Source organism: Podarcis raffonei, chromosome Z (genome assembly GCF_027172205.1).
Source record: "Podarcis raffonei isolate rPodRaf1 chromosome Z, rPodRaf1.pri, whole genome shotgun sequence".
In the NCBI taxonomy this organism is placed as follows: Eukaryota; Metazoa; Chordata; class Lepidosauria; order Squamata; family Lacertidae; genus Podarcis; species Podarcis raffonei.
In genome coordinates this window covers 45891383-45912761 of record NC_070621.1, presented here as the reverse complement: position 1 = coordinate 45912761, position 21379 = coordinate 45891383, and the positions used below count along the sequence as shown (strand labels likewise).

General features: G+C 45.4%; 1 protein-coding gene across 2 annotated transcripts in view; it reads right to left on the bottom strand.

Annotated features, from left to right (window-relative positions):
• Positions 1-21379, bottom strand: part of ATP11C (ATPase phospholipid transporting 11C) — a 102573-nt gene that overhangs the window by 78469 nt on the left and 2725 nt on the right. The gene's annotated exons all lie outside the window — the stretch shown is intronic.

Below are 21379 nucleotides of genomic sequence, written 5' to 3'. Positions count from 1 at the left end.
TGGTAAGCCACAGGGCAGGTGATACTGCACTAGTTATTAGCACCGTTTTCCAATTTATTTATTTTTTAATGCTGATGGAAAACTCTGTATATTACATGTACATGATGAACACATGCAAAACCCACACACTTGAAAATACACCTGCAATGACTGGGATATTTGCAGGGCGCTTTCAATATACCTTTATCGTGGGTAAATTCTTAAACAATCTGATACAAGTCAAGTGCAGTACAAAGGTTTTTTTGCACAATTACCATAAATAAGCAAAGTTTCCCTTGTTAAATATGTATCCAGAATGCACTGGGAGCATGCCAGTTCTTGCAGGGGTGTATGTGCATGAATGCAGGCATGTGCATGAATGAAGAGTTGCCTTTCAGTATTAATACTCTGTCCTGAGCCAGGCTTGCAAATGGTTGCTAGCCTTGGCTGCCTCCAGCTTTATGAAAGCAGGGGTTCACTACCACTACCCCAACCCGTTTATACCAGAAGTAAAAAAAGCGCTGCAATCTAATACATGTCCGCTCAAAATAAAGTCCAACTGAGTTCAGCGGGAGCAGCCTTTCAGGTGTAGCACCCACGCGCACCCACACAGAGAGAAGTATGGCAGACTGGTGGCTAAAAATGTTTTGTTGGCTAGCAAGCACTGCGCACTTGCAAAGACACTCTAATCCCTGTGGTGTTTCTTGTAGCTGCCATTGAATAAATGCTTCCCAGTATTCAGATGCTGGAGCTGCTGAAGATATACAGCTCTCGTTACTGAACTCTGCTTATAAAAGAAGCCAAAAGATAAACCATGATATCCTCTTCCTGTGCTATATTAGCAGCTGCGCATTGTCCGGACAGCTATAATGACCTTTCAGTCTCATGCATTTGTGAACTGGAGCCTGGGATAAAGATATTGGCAGTAACTTGAGCATAGGTGTGAAATGCCTGCAGAATTCAACTCATGGCAGCCTCTTTCCTGGGTCTAGTGAAATGAAGGCAGGGAAGGAAAGTTCTGTGGTCCTCCGGATGTTACTGGATTCCCAATTCCCATCAGGGGTGAGGGGTGCTGCTTTTATTTCATTAATTTTTTAAAATGGTATACACTTGTGTCATTTAAAAAAAAATCAAAGCAGCTTACAACAATGCAAACAAAACCTTGCCAAAAAAAAGTTTAAAAAGTTAAAAGCAGGTAAAAATAGTTTAGCAACGACCGCAGGACCACAGGTTACCTGAGCTAGCAAAGGACGATGCAGATCTCCTTGCTATTAAACAGCTTCATCTCATTCCTGCAGCTCAAGCAGCTGAAAAATGCAAAGGCTCATCTGGATTTTTCATTTTCTGTTCAACTGGCAACCCTAAAATAATAACAAATGCTTCTCCAAGGAGATGCTGACCACTCCCGGTCTATCATTTTAGACTGTCCATGATACAATTGGTTTGTGTATTCCTTGACCGACCACACTTCTCTCTATTTGTACTGACTTCCTTGGGAATCGCCTTGCATTATAGAAATCAATGTTCCCCAAATCTCTGGTACCTGCACCCTACCAAATGGAAAGATATAATTCATTTTTAACACCAGAAGAGGTCTTGATCAGATGCCTAGGACTGGAGAACAAACCAATGGACAACAAGCCTATTGATACCTACTAGTCATGATGGTTGCATAATACTCTCCAGTGTCAGAGGCAATCTGCCACTAAATCAGAGTTGCTGTGACCGAGTTACTGTGACTTTGCTTGAGGGCTTCCTGCATTATTGTGACCATTAGCAGAGACCATACCCAGAAAACAAAATTGACTGGCTGGCCAAACCAGGTAAGGGGGACCTGATGGGTCCCTTAGTGAGTTAGGGACTCTCCCTGTGTGTGAAGACGGGCTCCAGAATATTAAACGGATGGGACTAATAGTGGGTCCAAAGGTCAAGGTTTCTGCTAATGATGTGGAGGGAGGTGAGGGGCAGATGTGGCTTGTCAATCTGGGAAGGTAGCCCATCCTAAATCCACTACCTTGTGGGACATCTTCAAAAGAAGGAAAGGCTAAGGAGTAAACCTTACACAAATCCAGAGTGGAATCCCTAAGTCAGTTGGATGGTCTCTTATATGCCTCCTTCTGGCAAGTCCTGCAGCCAAGTTGATGCCAAATGTCTTGCTCTTCTTTTCTTTGGACCACATCAGCGAGGCCGAGAAGAGGGTCTTGTCCTGGGCAGGCCAGGACCCCTCTTCACACTGCCCAGGCTTGTGCCCCAGGGAAGTCACTTTGGTGCTGCTAATGCAACAGTTTGGCTTCACCCTGGAGGCAAACTCCACTGCCTCTCGACAGATGGATGCCAGAGATCTAGCAGAATTCCCCTTCCCCCTTTTAGAGTGTGTTCAGCTCAAAGGAGCCCACTTTCTGTGTTCCTTGAACAAGTGGCTTGCAAATACAAGCCATCCTTCTCTACACCAGGAGAACATGTTAGCAGAGCAACCCTAACCGTATCTACTCAGAAATAAATCCTACTAAGTTCAATAGTGTTTTCTCCTATCTAAGAGGAGGTGGGATTGCAGCCAAAGAAACCTAAGAACAGAAGAAGAACCCTGGTGGGTCAGGGCAAGGGGTCCCATTCAGTCCAGCATCCTGTTCTCACAGTGGTCAGCCAGATGCAATGAGGACAGAATGCAAACAGGCAGTAGAATCGGACCTCAGTGGAGGCTGACTGAGTGCAAGGAAGGTCTAAAAGGTAAAAGTAAAGGACCACTGGATGGTTAAGTCCAGTCAAAGGCGACTATGGGGTTGCGCCGCTCATCTCAATTTCAGGCCAAGGGAGCCAGCTTTTGTCCACAGACAGTTTTCTGGGGCATGTGGCCAGCATGAGTAACCGCTACTGGCATACGAAGGCATGGAGGGCATGGAAACGCCGTTTACCTTCCTGCCACAGTGGTACCTATTTATCTACTTGCACTGGCATGCTTTCGAACTGGTAGGTTGGTAGGAGCTGGGACAGAGCAACAGGAGATCACCCCGTCGTGGGGATTCGAACCCCCAATCAGCAAGTCCAAGAGGCTCAGTGGTTTAGACCACAGCAGTAGTGGACAAATTGTATTTATACAGAGCAATCTCTGGGCAACCTACAATCAGTTTAAACCAAAACCAAACACGCACATTGTTAAAAACAATGGCTATAAAGAACTAACAATAAATTAACCACCAGCCAGCACAGAACTTATCAGCAAAAACCATCAGTGTAAAACAATTAGCAAATCAGCAGCAATAGCAAACATCAAGATACAATAAAGAAAAAGGAAATGAGCAACATTTACAGCTGTTTTTTATTTATTTAGACAAAACTGGGGCAATGTTTTTAATCACTCAGTTCTGCTGATAAATAATAACTGGTTTTGGTAAGGAAGGAAATGTTTTTGGGTTTAATTTTAAATGCATTTTAAAAAAAGTTTTAAAATGTGCTAATGGCTTGTAACATAACATTTTGAAACAAAACAAGAAAGACCTGCCCCTTTTGGCTCCTATGAAACAATCCTCTAAGCAGTTTGATTATGAATTTGTTCGCACCTTGGCTATACAAACTTAAGTCCTCCTCGTAAGTCCTCAAAGCGGAAAGTGGAGAAATTCCGGACCTTTGCTATGTTTTTTAAAAATGTAAATGTGCTGCTGCATTTTACCGTAATTGAAAGAGTTTATAGCCAGGAAATACAGCTATATTTGAAATGCATTGTTAAGACCAAAATACAGGCTGCAATCCAACTCACACTTACCTGGGAGTAAGCCACATTGAAACAACTGGGACTTATCCCCAAGTAAACTTGCATAGCTTGCTCAGATAACGAGTGGTTTCATTGCAATTTCAGGAGAAACTGGAGTAGATTGTGACATCACTGCTCTTGGAGTTTTTGGCAGTTCAATTCTATGCACATCGGCTCAGACGTAACCCCCAGTCAGTTCAACAGAACTTAACTGCCAGGTAAGGGTCTACACAAGATGCCAAACTTAAATCACACAAAGCCAAAAAATGTAATTGAGCTTCAAAAATTCTTATTTTGATCTTTCACTTTCAATCTTTTCAGCTTTGATCAGGAGAAGTCGCTCTTATTTGTTGGGGGGCACTGCAGGCCAGTGCAGGATGAGACCATGTGAAGTAGCAGCACATGAGGAGAGTGGAGAGGGCACAATGCATGAACCAAAACACCTTTGAACTGGCACAAGACAGTCTGGGAAAACTTTGCAACCTGAGCAGAACGCAACCTGCATATGCATATGCACGGGTCGCGATTCGCCGCTTCTGCGCATGACGTCATTTTGAGCATCTGTGAATGCAGCGAAATCCGGAAGTAACCCGTTCCGCTACTTCTGGGTCGCCACGGGATGCAACCTGAAAATGCTCAACCTGAAGAGTCTTTAACCCCAGGTATGACTGTACTAGAACAGGCAATGGTCTAACCCAGTAGAAAGCAGCTTCCTATGTCGCTTTTCTCCTTCTGCTTGCTGCCTTCACACCCTGAAAAGCAAATGTTTCCCCAGCAGAAAGATAAGGAAAACGCTCCAACATAATTATACAAAACCCAAGAAAGGCCACTGGTTTAATGAATGTGGAGACATTTGGTGACTGCCATTCTATTTTATTTGACTTCTCTTTTTCAAATTCCAACCTCATGAGCCGACTTGAGGGAAGGTTGACAAAAGAGAAACCGGCTTGAGGCTTGTTAAAGATCCAGTTTAGGGTGGAACTGGAATGTGAGCATTAAAAATGCTCTAAAAAGCATGAACTTAGTAGGTTGCCAAGTACACAAGCTGGCCCTAGTGCTTCTGCTGATTGGGGTTGCCCACTTACGAAAAGCATGTTTTAAAATTCAAAATGCAATTTAATTGTGAGGTCCCACTGGGACAAAGCGAGAATTTACTTCTGAGTAAGCATGCAGAAGATTGCACTGGAAATGCTCTTTCAAGAGTTGTTGCTGTTGGCATCCATCTGTCTCAAAAGACATTCACTCAAGGGGTGAAGTCAAAGTAAATGACCTCCCTGGGGCTCAAGCCTGGGCAGTGTGCATGGAGGTCCTGGGTTGTCCAGGTTGCCTCTCGGCTCACTGATGTGGTCCAAAGTAAAATAGAGCAATATGTTTAGCGCTAGCTTGGCTGCAGGAGTTGCCTGAAGGAGGCGTACAAGGTGCCATCCAACCACCTTAGGGACTCGACTCTGAATTTGTGAAGGGTTTACTTTTGGCTTTTTCCTCTCCCAAAGATAACCTGCAAGGGACCAGAGAGTTTGGATTGGAGATTCCCTTCTTCTGGATGGGCCCCATCTGCCCCTCATGTGCAGAAACTGCCCTCTTGACCGCTGGACTCACTATTGGTCTTGTCCGATCAATCTGCCAGAGCCTGGGCTTTTTCCCCAGAACCCAAGCATGAAAAATCTCGAACCCAATTGAAAGCTGAAATTTCACTCACAACACAACTCCAGCAGCAAAGAATAGCTTTGCTTTTAAATTGCTTTATTTAATTGGTGGCAAGTGGTTTGAGTTTCTTGTGGTAGTACAAGCAGGAGGTTAAGCACTTAAGATTTACCGTATTTTTCGCACTATAGGACGCACCGGACCATAGGACGCACCTAGATTTGGGGGGGGGGGAAATAAAGGGGAAAAAATTATACCCCCCCCTCCCCGCCAGGCACGGGGCTGGGGCGGGGGAAGCCCGAGCTTCCCCCTCCCCCAGAACGGGACCCACAGCCATGCCGAAGCTGCGCGCAGCTTTGGCATCGCTCTGGGAGCTTGCGGGGCTGGGGGAGGAGGAAGCCCTCTGCCAGCCTCCAAACCATGTCGGGAGACAGCGGGATGGCGCGCTGCACCTCTCCCGCTGTCCCCCGAGTTTGCGGGGCTGGCGACGGGGAGGAGCAGGCTTCTCCCCCCCCCCCGCCAGCCTTCTAGCCAAGTCGGGGGACAGGGGGAAGGGTGCACTGCGCCTCTCCCGCTGTCTCCCGAGTTTGTGGGGCTGGCGACGGGGAGGAGCAGGCTTCTCCCCCCGCCAGCCTTCTAGCCAAGTCGGGGGACAGCGGGAAGGGCGCGCTGCGCCTCTCCCGCTGTCTCCCGAGTTTGCGGGGCTGGCGACGGGGAGGAGCAGGCTTCTCCCCCCCGCCAGCCTTCTAGCCAAGTCGGGGGACAGCGGGAAGGGCGCGCTGCGCCTCTCCCGCTGTCCCCCGAGTTTGCGGGGCTGGCGACGGGGAGGAGCAGGCTTATCCCCCCCGCCAGCCTTCTAGCCAAGTCGGGGGACAGCGGGAAGGGCGCGCTGCGCCTCTCCCGCTGTCTCCCGAGTTTGCGGGGCTGGCGACGGGGAGGAGCAGGCTTCTCCCCCCCGCCAGCCTTATAACCAAGTCGGGGGACAGCGGGATGGCGGCGTTCCACCTCCCCGCTGTCCCCCGAGCTTGTGGGGCTGGCGGTGGGGCTCTCCTGAAGCCTGGAGAGCGAGAGGGGTCGGTGCACACCGACCCCTCTTGCTCTCCAGGCTTCAGCGAAAGCCTGCATTCGCACCATAGGACGCACACACATTTCCCCTTCATTTTTGGAGGGGGAAAAGTGCGTCCTATAGTGCGAAAAATACGGTAGTTTGCCTCCCTAGCCACTGGCGCCAATGTGACTAAACACCGGCACATGCACACACCAACAAACACAAGCCCCTAAAAGATGCACCAGACACTGAACTCGAAGCCCAAAGAAGTCTTTTTGCGATACACACATTCCAAATAAGAGCCTACTGATTCAGAGGTATACATAGTTAAGCTGTACCCTTCTACAGTTCTCCACTTGTAAAGTTCAATGCCTAATCTGTAGGTACCACAGCTGATCTAAACAAATCAACAAGGGCACACTCTCACACAACGCTTGTTCCTGTGTGGAGACAGCTTGCACTGTGTTCAGTTGAACATGTGAGTCAGCCTGATAGCACAAAGAAAAAGCAAGTCCTGATTCATGCACTACTCAGGTGTAGGGTATAGCATGAGAAAAGCCCAACTTTTTCAGGCTAGTGAGATGTTGGCGTTGTGGGATGCACTGGTGATGGAACATCTGAAGTGACAGAGACATCAAAGGCTAGTTCAGGGGGCACATTCTGCTCCTGGTCAGATATATCCTATGAACCCATGACCTCTTCCCCAAGGATGAGGAGTCAGAGCCATGGATGGAGAGCAAGGTCCTTCCCAAGAGGAAGCCCCTCCTCTGCATCTAAAAAAAAAAAAAAGTCTGACGTCATGAGGACCAGAAGCTTGAAGCTGCTGACAAAAGAGCTTTCACAAGGACAATATAGTAGTAGTGATGCAGAAAGATATTTTTATGCTGATGGAAAGAAGATATTTTACGTCAATGGAAGTGTGTTGAAAGATGAAATCGTAACGGCTGGGTTGATGACAGGGAGAAATAGGAAACATTCTGATCTCTTCCGGGTTAGCGCCATCGGCTAATGGCGGATTCCCTCCGAGCTCCGGAGGGAATCGGCTCCGCAGGAGTTGGGTCCAGCCGCGGCGGCGACGCGGGAACCCTCAGAAATCACAGGCGGTGAAGCCTGTGAACTTGGTGACTCGGCGGGCACCATTTGCGCCCCCCAACCCACGAAGGAGCCTTTTTAAAGGCTTTGGAACGGGGGACGGGGTGAGCGGCGCAGTGCTGAGAGTCGACTGCTTCTCCTGCAGAGTGAAGCCGCATGCCATGGTCGGAGAGCGCTGACTTCTTCTTGTGAACAATTGGACTTTAAAAGCAACAACCCGTGAGTAGTACGGAAATTGGATTTACAAAGAAAAAATTTTTTTGAATTAGGCACGATCAGGGAAGGGGCAAACAGGAAGTCCCTCTCCCCGTCTTGTAAATAATCTTAAGCAAGGATCAGCTAATTAAGGTCGAGAGAACTTTTTCTTGTTTATTGGATAAAAGACATTAATTTCACAATTTGGCAGTATAAGTAATTTTACTGGAGGATAAGAGCTAATTTTGGGAGCTGAAGTGCCACCCCCCCGGACCCAGGAGTGATCCGCGAGAGAGCCTGTTGAAGAGGTATTGAAGAGTTTGACAGCTGTCAAATTAGCTGTCAAAGCTGAAAAAGAGAACTTTGTTTCTGTTGTCTCTGCTGGTTATATTTGTTACAATTTGGTTATAATTTGTTGAAAATAAGGAAGAACTGATACAAACTAACTTGACTTTTGGATTTGAACTGGAAGGAATATTAAGTAACCAAAATCCCTCTAGAGGGGGTTTTGGGACATTACAAGAATGGCTGAAGGAGGGAAAATACAAGTTAAATTGGACAGAGTTTTTGTTCTCTTGGGAAAGTTACAAGGCCAAATTGATGTTTTGGCTACAAATGTTGCAACTCTGGACTTAACAGTAAATAAATTCATTGAATTTGATAAGGACTTGACTCAGGAAGTTTATGCAGTTGGACAAGAAGAGAAACTTGAGAACTTTGAGAGTGTGGAGAAAGAGATATATGTTGTTCCTGAGGAAAAGGAAGGAGGAGCTGTAATGCTGCAGATGACAAAGGAGAGCCAGAGGCCTGACATGATGGCTACAAAGGAAAATAAGAACTTGATGTTGAAAATCTGGTTTGAATTGGAGATTGAAGAATGGAGAGATCTCCTTATGTGGAGATCTGAAGATCCAAGGATTACAAATCTGATTAAGGTGGAAGTTGGAGCTTTGGGGACATTTGGACTTGAAAGGAGTAAGAAACAAGATTCGGGCTCCACTTTTAAGTATGGAGGTCTGGCTGGAAGAAATATGGATCCCATTTGGCTAGAGCTTCTCCGAGATCTGGTGTTTAATATTAAGGACTATCAAAAAAAACCGGCAGAGAGGAATTGAGAGAGAATTAAGAGCCTCGGACGTGAGATCTCCAGGCTGATAGTAGATCAAGACTGATGGACATTTGTTGGGGATTGATACCGGGAAAGGGGGGGTGGAGTTTGGGGATCCAAGGGGTGCATAATTATAATCTGTTTTTGCTTTTATTTTGTTTTGCTATTTGTATGAAAATTGGGGAAGTCGTGGAAGGGAATTTGGGTCGACTTTAGAAAAAAGTTTTAAGAATGAGAATTGATGTATAAATATTGATGTTTATAAGGTAAAATTGGCTTTTTTAAAATGAACTAAACAGAAAAAGGTTAAAAATTGGGGATAAGAACTTGTTGAACTAACAATTTGAATTGGAATATAAGAAGGGGAGGTGTGGGGAAGTCAGGGAAATATGTTATAGAAAAATAAGGATTGTAAACTTTATGTGTTTTTAACTTTTTTTGTTTTTTGATTTTTTTTGTATTAAAGTGGAAAATTTCAATAAATATCTTTTTAAAAAAAACATTCTGATCTCCTGTCTCTTGGTCTTACTGGTAGGACAGAGGAAGGAAAACTCTTTTCAGCGCCTCTCTATCTGGCAAAAATAAGGAAATCAAAAACAAAACAAAACCACGTGACATGTTTTCACAAAAGGCCAGTGGAAATAAAGATGGGACAGAAATAGGAGCACTTTTTCCAAGTGGGCATCTCTCAAGAGTGCAGAGAGCAAAAGCCATTAAGATTTTGGTGGGGTCCTCAAGGGTGTCTCTTTGCAGGTTTCAGTCTGTGTTGCTTCTTTTTTTAGCAAAGCCACCAAGCTACAGGAACCGATGAGCATGTCGCCAAGCCCTTCCTTTGGGGCCAGAGTAAACTCCAATGAGCCTTTATCGCTTGCTGCTGAAATAAGTGCAAAATATAGCCTTCCAAAACTCCATTGGCTTAACATGTTCATAAAAACACACCACCACACTTAAGGCAGAATGTAAACCTTCCTCCCAGGGTCTCACTCGATAAAAGTCAGCTCCATCCCTCTAAGATCAAATATGTAAACCTCAATTTGATCACACACCTCACTTTCAGCCTGCTATCTGTGGGTCCCATTTTGTGCTTTCAACAACCTTGTGAGGTAGGTTGGCTGAGAAAAAAGTGACTCACAAAAGGTCAAGTAGTGACCTCTGGAGCCAAGCATAGATTTGGACCAAAGTTTCCTTTGAATCATAGAGCTGTAGAGCTGAAAGGGTCCCCCATGGTCATCCAGTCCACCCCCTGTAATGCAGGAGTCTCAGCTAAATCAAAGATGGCGGATGGCCATCCAACCTCCGCTTAAGGCTGATACAAGTTGCAGTTCAAAACATCTGGAGGGCACCAGCTTGGCAGAGGCTGCTTTCATGGCTCTCTCCTTCCTAACCAGACTTACTCTGGGCAAAGTCATTCCGGTTCAGATCTTGTCTATGGCCTGAACTCATCTGAAATGAGCAAGAGGCCAGTGTTACCAACCTAGTTTGCCAGGTTATTTTATGCATTACAAGAAATAGCATACGTCAAGTTCACTGAAACACACTGCAGTGCCCCGGAGTACAATTCCAGTACTTCAAGTCAAAAGCAGCTAATGGAATATTTTTTGAGAAATCTCATAATTTACCCGGACAACCAATTGTTCTGAAGAAAGAGGATCAAAGCAGTGGTCATTCTGTTGAGCCAACTGTTCCCTGTGCAAATAGTTAAATAGCTTTCCCAACAGGTTTCACAATACATTTAGGTACATTTCAAGGCAAACGACAGTTTCCACTGTTTGACCCAGGAAAAAAACCGGTTTCATTGTTCCCACTTTATAGGCAACACACCCTAAAGCAGAACTGCCCATATCTGCTAGCTTAAAATCCTGAAGTGGGAGAGATAAAGAATTTGCCAGGTTCAAGCAGATGCTATTAGTATATAAACCCCTTAAAAACTTGGGGCCTATTTACCTACGAGATCACCTTCCCCCACATGTGCTCACTTGACCCCTTTGATTGGCAGAATTGGCAGTATTGCAGATGCCAGATAATACCCATTCCACATTTGTAAGAATCGATCAGTGTGGCAGAGCCTATAACTTTGGAAATCCCTGGCTATTGAGATGAAGCTTTCACTGTACTCTCCTCAGTTCCTGCTAAAAATAATTTATTTTTTCTTTAGTCAAGCCTAACCAGATGCTTAGAAAGTTGAAGTAATTTTAATCTGTTTTAATATTTTAACTTGTGTATGCTTTGAAGTACGGTCGTGAATTCTTATTGATTTTACGATTTTATATTTTGTAAGCCGCTTTGCAGTTTTTACCATTAAGTGGTGCATAGGTTCTATTATATAAATAAATTTGCTGCAAACCAAAGGGCATTTCCCACATTAATAAGTTAGCATCACTGAGTTTGATGTGGCTCAGTTCTCAGATGTTCAGGATCATACCTATCATAAAATCACAGAACTGTAGAGTTGGAAGGGACCCCGAGAGTCACCTAGACCAGAGTTTCCCAAACAGTGTGTGGCAACACATTAGTGTGTCAGCTGCAGTGTGTAGGTGTGTTGTGCGAATGCTCCCTGTGCTCCTCCCAGGGCTGGAAAGGGGTTATTTTAACCTCCGTTTTGCTAGTAAAACTGAATTACTATGTCGTCAAATGATGCATGTCTAAAAAGTGTGTCACCAACAGGAAAGGTTTGGAAAGCTCTGATCTAGATAGTAATACTGTTATAACTTTCAGTACAATCAAGGGAACTTGTTATTCCCACCCTGAAAATGCCAAGTGTGTTCATGCTTCTAGTCCTCACAGATATTCAGGCGCACATGAAAAATTAGCTATGCTGCCCACATCATGATCCCTATTCATGTTTTTTCCAACGATAACCTCCTGCCTATTATAGTTAAAGGTAAAGGGACCCCTGACCATTAGGTCCAGTCGTGGCTGACTCTGGGGTTGCAGCGCTCATCTCGCTTTATTGGCCAAGGGAGCCGGCGTACAGCTTCCGGGTCATGTGGCCGGCATGACTAAGCCACAGAAACGCCGTTTACCTTCCCGCCAGAGAGGTACCTATTTATCTACTTGCACTTTGAGGTGCTTTCGAACTGCTAGGTTGGCAGGAGCAGGGACCAAGCAATGGGAGCCCACCCCGTCGCGGGGATGCAAACCGCTGACCTTCTGATCGGCAAGTCCTAGGCTCTGTGGTTTAACCCACAGCACCACCCGCGTCCCTCTATTATAGTTAATTATCTGTTTTAAAAACATACAGATTTTTTGCGAAAGTATGAATTATCTTTGTGGTTGCGAAAAGAGGATTGTACCCTAAGGTCTGGGCAACTTTGGGGAATGTTTACATTGCTACAAATGTCCCATATGCCAATCTAAACTGAGCATCTCTTCTTTCCTGTTTGATTACTTTTAAGATAAGATTCAGTTTCAGCGAACTGGTAAAATGCCACTGATTCTCTTTCCAATTTTCAGGCTCAAGCTGCATTTGCTACAGTTAAGCATTAACATTTGCTAGCAGCAAATGCCCTTTAACATGCTAGTCTGTGAAGATTTTAAGTGTGAATCCCAGCTGTTCACCCGTTCTTTAAAGTACGTATTAAACTCTTGGGTAGCACTCAACAAAATTAGTTACTGAAGACCCTGGGTGCTATGCTAGCTGTGTTCATGCGCAAGCTCCCACAATCTTCTGAGGGGTGGGCAGATAAAAATAGGGTTATAGAAAAGAAGGATGTAAGGGAAGGCTTGCGGTAATTACTCTACTATGGTGATAAAGGATCAACTCACAAGTCACGCTTTACAACAGCTGGTGTTTCCCACTACCACCACCACCCACATTTCAGGGCATAGAGATAGAAGAGAGATATCTATGTGGCCATCTAAAAGAGAAAGAAAAGTGTTAAGAGGACAACATTTTTGCAGGCTTAGTTTTCGGAATTTCCTCTCCAAAAAGACATACAGTACAAAAACCAATCAGGTAGTTGGTTACTGGCTGCAATGAAAAGTAATGCTAAACTATAGATTAGTCTAGCTCCTCCAGACCTTCACAGGTTCAGCCATTCCCTCTCTCTTCTTGTAACACTTCTGTTTTCGTTTAACCATAGTTTCAATGTGACACCTGAATCCTAATTGTGGTTAAACTTTCCTATGGTTAGCTATCAATCAACTGAATATTTATTATAGTCGGCCAATCATGAAGTACAACGTATTTTTAAAAATACGTAATCTCAACCTCAGAAGCAAAAAGGTGACTAGAGCTCACCACTACAGTAGGTCTATAAGATACTACACATTTCAGCTTTTTGCCACCTATTTAGGAGCTGATTTGTTGGACCTCTCAGGGAAGATATTCAAAAGTGTCTCCAAAATGATGGTTCAGATCCCGGTCAGTTTAGGGCATTTGGAAGAAAAAGAAATCCCTACCCAAAACTTTCAAGAAAACCCACATTATGTATAGCCAAGCTGCATGTTATCGTAAACTTTATTTTTTTAAAAAAAGTGCTTAAATTGGAAACTTTCATTTTGAAGAGGAGGCAGCTGCAGGAGCAGCTGCACTTTGAAATGTGCTTCCCATCCCCTTTATGGATAGCCCCTGGCAAGAAATGGTGCAAGGCCTCCATCCAGAACAGGAGGATATGCATCTCAGCTTAGAGCCTTGTGGCGGCTTCCACTTCATGGGCGAAAAAGGGGGGGATTTTAAGCATCCTGTGTTTAAAGAATGGGTAACGTCACATGTCTCTCGGCCCTAACTGTACTCAAGCCTAGGACTTTGGATGGACTTGACCTGCACTAGGGGTCAATGGCTCCACAGCCCATGAAACCTGGACTGGCTTGTGCAACTTGTTTAGCAAACACTGCCCCTTCTTCGCAGCAGCGTGACCGCAAATGCTCCAAATGCAGAAATGGCACACCAGAACAAACCAGCAACAACCACCCAAAAGTGAGCCACCCCATTATAATGGCACTGCAGGATGGAGACCACAGCATCCACCTGGCAGCAGCATCCACCAGTCTTTCACATTAGAAAAAGGTGGGAAGTTAATAGCTTGCACCTCTTTCCAAGCAAGGGAGCGAAATGCATTGTGGATCCAATTTTCACTCTCGCACAGCCCCGGCTGACGCTAAATGGATTCATGCCGACTCTGCGGCAACACAGCCTCCGGCCGGTTGTATTCATTCAGCGTTGATATTCAAGGTTAGCTTCAAAGAGAAGCTAAGGTGGCGGCGGGGCGGGGGGAGGCAAATAGGCAATATCACTGCAGAGAGGCAACACAGCGTAGGGCTCCGTTAGGCCGGGGGGGGGGATCTCATTTGTGCTACCAGGCGCCACCCGAGGCGCTCATTCTTTCCAAGCTATTAGACAACGTAGCCCTGGACGCACTAAGCGGTTCTTGTCCCAGGAGACAGAAGGGAACTGCTCACATTCAGGCTTCCAGCAGAGCTACATGGCAATCTAATCCCCCCTAATGCAACCAGACTCCTGATATTATGCCAGGATCAGATCCAGGGGTTTGACTAATCTCTGCGCATTAAGAAAGTGCTCTCCAAATGAGATCAGCTAGATAGCTCCTCTAGGTCAGAAGTGAGATTCTGTTCAACAGCTGTCAAAGACCAAAACGGCATTCATTAAGCACCGAGACAAATGGGATTCACACATTGACTGCATATGGACCAGCTTAAGGCACTGCTGATTTAATTTATAACGTGTATATTCCAGCCCTCAGTTCTGGAAGTTGAGGTTCTTTCCGAAACGTAACAATCAATGTAAAAGCTTTCGCAATGCAATCCTGTGAAAGTCTACTAAGAACCAACTCCCACTAAGTCCACTTGAAATCCTGCCCATTTTGGTTTCTCATTTTCCCAAGCTTACATTCGCTCACTTTTTGCAGCAAACGGTGTACTTTTCTAAAAGCACCAGCATGGAAATTCATATGCGTTTCCGTGCACCAATGCTATGTGAATTCCCGCATGCAATTTTGCTTAATATACATCTTTGCACTAATACATGTATTTATGAGCAACTATTTTGCTTGGAGAACCACATCACAAAATCTGGAATGCTGTGGATTGCAAAGGATTAACCATGCCTCAGTTCATTTGTCAGGTGGGGGAGTGCCAAATTAGGCAGGCCACCATTATAAAGGTAAACCAAACAAATAGCTCACCTCTAAGCCAAGGTGGGGCAAGGCAAGAGGCCTGGGAAGAAAAAGTCTTTACCTGGCACCAGGCTATGATTTCACCAGTGTTAGAAAGTGAGATATGAAAGCTAGGAGCTAAATGGCACCTTAACCTAGGTTACGGGTGTAACAGCAGAATGTCTAGGCACACTTCTTCTATAACAAGAATACAAAGCTGAAAATGAATGAACTGCAGCTAAAATCTTATATTCATTTTTCACATGGTCTAGTCCTCACCTGAAGACTGCAAAAAACAAAGCTATACCTCCCCTGCCTGCCCCCTAATATTCTTATGAGGGTCCCTTCTCCAGTCCTCTGAGAGTGCCTGGAAGCGGGGAAGCAGAAAAAGGTCCTCCTTTTGCCCCAGCAGCAGTTTTAATCTGAAATATTAGGCGCAGTACTGCTCCCAGAGCTCAGAAACTGCTCGTGCTAATGAAATTCCCTGTTGCAAAAACGCTCCTAGGACAATGGGAGTTTTGAGCACTGGATTTCACTCACCACAGTGACTGTTCCCACCTCCCACAACTCCGGCCAGTGTGACAAGCTCAAGCCTTCCTCTCAGCTTTTGGGCTGCAGAGAATTCAGGCCACTGCTTTGATCAGAGTTAAGAAGCAAGCAGAGCCCCACTGGATCAAGCCAATGGCACACCTAGCCCAGCATCCTGTTATGGCCAACTAGATATCAATGAGAAGAAGCCCACGAGCAGGACCCCAGCACAAGAGCAATTGTCCCCACCTGCGCTCCCCAGCAACTGGGGTTCATCATAAGCACACTGCCTCTGACCAAGGAAGAGCGGCCCAGCCGTTGTGGATAGCAGCCACTTACAGTCCCACCCATCTGTCTAATCCTCCTGTGAAGCCATCCAGGTTCACGACCCTTACTGCATCTTGCGGAAGTCAACTCCAAAGTTTAGGGTCAGAGTTCTCCCTCTCCTAGTTGGGTTACTTTCGCAGGTTGATGACGAGCCCCATCTGCCCCTCACTTCCCTCCTTCTTGACCACTGCACTCACTATAGGTCTCTTCTGAAAAAAGTCGCTCTGAGCCTGGTTTTGGCCAGGGAGGGTGGGGTATAAATAAATGTGCATGTGCATATCTGAAACCTAATTGAAAGCTGAAATTTCACTGGCAACACAACTCTCAGCATCAAATTTTACTGTTCAATATCCCCTAACTTTTCAGATAGGGATTTTCCACATTAAAATAAACAAAAACCAAAAGAGAATCCATCTTCCCTCTATTTCCTCACTCCTCCCAATTTACTTCACCCTGCCGTGATTTTTTTTTTTTTGGTCTTGATTTATTTTACTGCATTTCTATGCCCCCCGTGCTCCCCACTTCTCATTTAAGCCTCACAACAACCTTGTGAGGTATGTTAAGCTGAGAGGCAATGGTTGGCCCAACATCATTCAATAAGCTTCACTGGGTGCTAGTGCAGCACTCTAACCACCAGGCCACACTGTCCCTGCTCTCACTGGGTGGGCAAAGTATTTCTATGCAATGGTTCCGAAAGATTAAGAATACACTGACACATTCAGGGGGCACTTCAGAATACACAAGATTAGGGAATGTGTCTGAATGCTCCCTGGACACACACACACACACACACACACACACACACACACACTACCCTGCACCTGGAAAGCCAGCACACTGCTAACAGGCAACTTTTCCACTAGCAATGGGAGCTTAAATAAATAGAATTCTGGAAGTGAGAACACTTAAGTCAGGGGGCTCCTTTCTTGTCCACAGAGTGAAGTAAGTATGGACCAGGAAGATTTCACCACTCAGTTCTTCTGCATCTCTGAAGCACCAAGATAGCAAAGGCATAGGAGGATCAGGACTCTCTGCATGCTGCAAAGGAGAGGCTCCAGGAAAACAATCTGGATCCACTCAGGCCTTTCATGAATTTCTATAAATACCAAGGTAGTTGCAGGAATTTGCTAAGTCAAAACCATGTGAGCAAAAAGCAGAGGAACAGAGCCCGCCCACCCACAGTATTGCAACTGTGCTATAAGCAGCCTGCTCTGCAGCTTTCTCGCCACCCGAGGTCCTCCAGATGCTGACACACTCCAAAGCCCATCATTCTCTGACCATCAGCCATGATGGTCAAGGCAGAGCAGAGGGGGCAAAGGATTGTGTTTGGTGCTTCCAGAGCAATGTGCAAAAGGGCAAACTTACACATTAACCCTGCAGTGAGGCGTGCAAACTCCAGGTGCAGAAACAGCTGTGCCTGACTCTGACCTCACAGGCAGGACATTCCGCACTCCTCCCCAAACTCCTCAAGCTGCTAGCTATTATGGATTCCAAAGGTTTGAGGAGGGAGAAGAAGAAAAATCATCAGTGCAATCTCAAGTATCTGGGCAAGATCTTTCAAGATCCCTTTTTGCAACCCATAATTTACAGAGGGTTTTAGGCATGTTGAAAGCTCTTTGCGTGTAAAAGCTCAGGTAATAAAAATTGTGAGAAAACCTGAAGCTGTAGCTTTAATTTTTCAGGGTTCCCTCTCCATTTTGTTTCTGAAAATATTACGGGTGGGAGGCCTTGTCATATCTATGCAGACCCAGTGAGCAATTTGGCTGCTGAATTCTGCACTAGCTGAAGTTTCCAAACTGTCTTCAGAGGCAGCCCCATGTATAACAAATTGCAGTAATCTAGCCTACAGGTTACCAGAGCATAAACAAAAGAAGTTAGGCGATTCCAGTCCAGACAAGGGCACAGTTGGGCCACCAGCCAAAGTTGACAGAAGGAATTCCATGCCACAGAGTCCACCTGAGCCTCAAGTGACAGCAAAGGATCCAGGAGTACCCCCAAGCTACAGACCTGCTCCTTCAGAGGAAGTGTAACCCCATCAAGAGCAGGCAACCTCCCAGCCATTCGGTCCATTAACAAGGCAAGATAACGGTCCAGCACGTCCACTGCCTCACCCTGAAGATGTAAAAAAGGAGAGCTCTGTGCCATCAGTATATTGCTGACAACGTACTCCAAAACTCTGGATGATCCCACTCAGCAGTTTCACATAGATGTTAGCGGATAAAACTGAATGCTGAGGAACCCCACGTTGACGGCTCCCTTAAACCCTGGAGAGCCGCTGCCAGTCAGTGCAGACAGTAGTGTGGTAGATGGAACAATTGGTCTGAACTCGGCATTAGGCAGCTTCCTATGTTCCTCTATATCAGACATATGTAGATAAGCTCTCAAACCTTCTGTTGCTTTAAGAAAGGCCCCCACCCCCAGTTATGTACTTCTCAGGGCAAAGCAGATCGTGGAGTCGGTTTGAGGCCAGTTATGGTTTTCCAGGAAGCTTCCATCTGCTGTGTATTTACACAACAGAAGGGAGTAGGAAAGAACTGGCAGAGAGTGAGGAATTGAGAACGATCTGAAGAAAAGAAGGCGGGGGGGGGGGGGAGAGGCAGAGAAGTAGGAGAGAGGTTAAGGCATCAGCCTCCAAAAATAATAATCCCTACTTGCAAAATGCACTTTGTTCCATGTGCTGGCTTTTAAGCAATCTGAGCTATTTGAACACAGAAGCTGCAGCCTCAAGGGCCAAACGTCCTTCTTGAGAACATTCTGAGGACCACGGTGGCATGCGAAGCAATGGGTGTATGCTCCCAACTGTTCCAGATTTTTTTCCGGGGAGCCAAATTATGGTCCCGTTGTTTCACCTTCAAAATCCCTAAATGATAATTGGGGTCGGGGGCCAAGCACACAGCCCAATCACTCTCACATCAGTTCTCCCTTTGCACAGCTGGAATCAAAATAGGAAGAGGGTGTCTTTGCATTACATCTGAACTCAGAACCATGGTTCGTTTCTCCCTGATAAGCCAAGATCACCAGCCAGCTTGGTGTTGGCTTATGAATCTTGTTTTGTTCGGGGTGGAAACAGACTACAATCCCATCATGCTAAACCAGCCTTCCCCGACTTGGGGATGTTGGTAGACTAGAACTCCTATCGTCCCTGAGCACTGGGAATGCTGCATTGGGCTGGATGAGCTCAAACCCAACATCTGCAAGGCGGGAGGTGGTGCTAAGCTACCTCCTTCGTGGTTTGTTTACCCAAATGCATAAACCTGGAAGAACTGGGCTGAGAGAACGGTACGTTTAGATTACTTGAGGAAGGGCAATTACTCAGCAGAAGAGCATCTGCTTCACATGCAGGTTCAACCTCCAGCATCTCAAAGTATGTCTCAGAATGTCCCACCTGTGGAACCCTGGAGAGCTGCTACCAGTCAGTGCAGAGAATGCTGAGCTAGATGGACCAATGGTCTGATTCATTTTAACAGAGCTTCCTATGTTCCTGGCTTATAGCTACGCAGCCACTGAGGCCAAGAAGCCACATGTCTTTTGCCATTTAAGCTGTTAGGAGCATGTGACTATGGGGTGAGGCCCTCTTAACTGTGGCACCCAGGATATGGGTTCCCTTGCCCCCGAAGCCTCAACTGGCCTTCTTCCTTTTGAACATTACGACATCAGGCCAAAACAGTACTTTCTAAAAGGATGCTCTGCGATTAGATTTGGACTTGGCTGCTGATGCAGTATCGCTGCTGCTCACGATTTGGCAGCCTGGAAATCAAACAGCTACTTTTGTCTTGTTGGCATTTCATGGCGGTTCTTGGCTGCCCTGAGGCTCCCAGTCAGGATCCAAGTATCTAAGTGATGGAATGGACTGCAGAATGCAGATAACTATTAACTGCTGGAGATGCGGCTTCCTGCTGACCAAATAGTGCCATTTATTTATTGCATTGCATTTTTATCCCACCTTTTGATGCAAGGAGCTCGAGGTAGCATCCCCTTGTCATTCTCACAGCTACCCTGTGAAGTGGGTTAGGCTGAGAGGCAGCGATTGGCCCCAGGTGCCCCAGGGAGCTTCATGGATGTGTGAGGACTTGAACTCTGGTCTTCCAGGTCCAACACTCTAACCGCTACACAACACTGGTTCTCTCTTTGTTTTGAGAGGAGTCCAGAGTTTCTTTTTAAAAAAGAAAGCCATACAAAGTAAGTAAACTGGCAGGTTGCTGCCTTGCAAAAGAACTGTAAACACAAATTCACAGAACAAATTATGACATACTATGAACTCTACTCTTTTTTTCCTGAAAAAGCTCTTCTAAATTGTTGTGCAAGAAACCCACATTTTTCTTTATCATCAGATGTACTGGCTGCCTCAAAAAAAAAAAAAAAAAAGCAAAACTTTCGGCGGGGAAAAATGGGAAAATGATGACACTCCAAAATGCCTACAATTAAAGACAAGGCAAATGAAACACGGAAAATATAACAGCTGGCTGAGCGAAACCATAAAATTGAGAGATTGAAAACAAAATTTGAAAGGAAACGGTGCAAAAAGTTTACAAGCATTTTTTTAAAAAACACACAAAAACAACCACCAACATTAAAGTTTCTGAACTTTCGGGAATCTACAGATTTTTGTTTTAATATAAATATTTGTCTTTTTTCAAAAAGAAAACTTGTTTTAAAAAGAAAGAAAGAAGCAGCAGCAGTATAAACTGGGACTTACGTCTTGAAGTTTCTTATAGCTAGGTGTAAAGAAAGAAGGTTGCAAATTCATAAAGGATAGTCAACTGAGAGCACTTACAATACACAACTGAAGCTACATGGTAAGAGGCAATATACCTCTAAGAATTAAATGCTGGAGTCAAGCAGTAGGGGTTGCAATCACTCTGTATTCCCTGCTCATGAGTTTCCCATAGGCATCCATTATACACACACCTACCAAGAACAAGGTAGAGCAGTTTGCCTTTATTCACATTCTCGAGTTACGATAAACTAGGGTTGCTCATGCCCACAGCTCAGTCACTCCCATGTGATTCCTCCCCTGTCACAAACAGGAAAGCTCGATCTGCAAGTCCTTGGGATTAAATCTGGGATCTCCTGCATGCAAAGCATGTTCTCCGGGAGCACTAAGCTAAGGCACGAGAACAATACTATACACTTAAGCCATTTCCACTGCAGGGAAACAAGTATTACACAAGGATTTGCAATGCACAAGACTTCAGTCTCTGATAGCCCAGAGGGTTGCAACAGCAATGCAGCATCCCAGCAGGTGGTCAGGAAAACTTGCACCAAAGGACCGCTTCCAAGAAACAATTCCCTGTTTTAAAAGTGGTACAAGGTAAGCTCTAAAAACGTCCAGGACACTTCCAATTTGACCTTGTAAAATCACCTTTCTTAGCCAACTCTTTTCTACCAAAGGAGGAAAAAAAGAAATCCTTTTCTCAAATTAGTTGGTAGACGGCTTACCCAAATACACATTTGGAAACAGGTTGCAGTGAGAGACCTTGATGCAGAATACCACCACCACCGATCCATGCATATCTGAAATGTGTTATTTCTCAAGATGGATCAGAGGCTGAACAGTAAGGGCCCCGCAGGATCAGAAGTGTTTGACAAGTCCAATG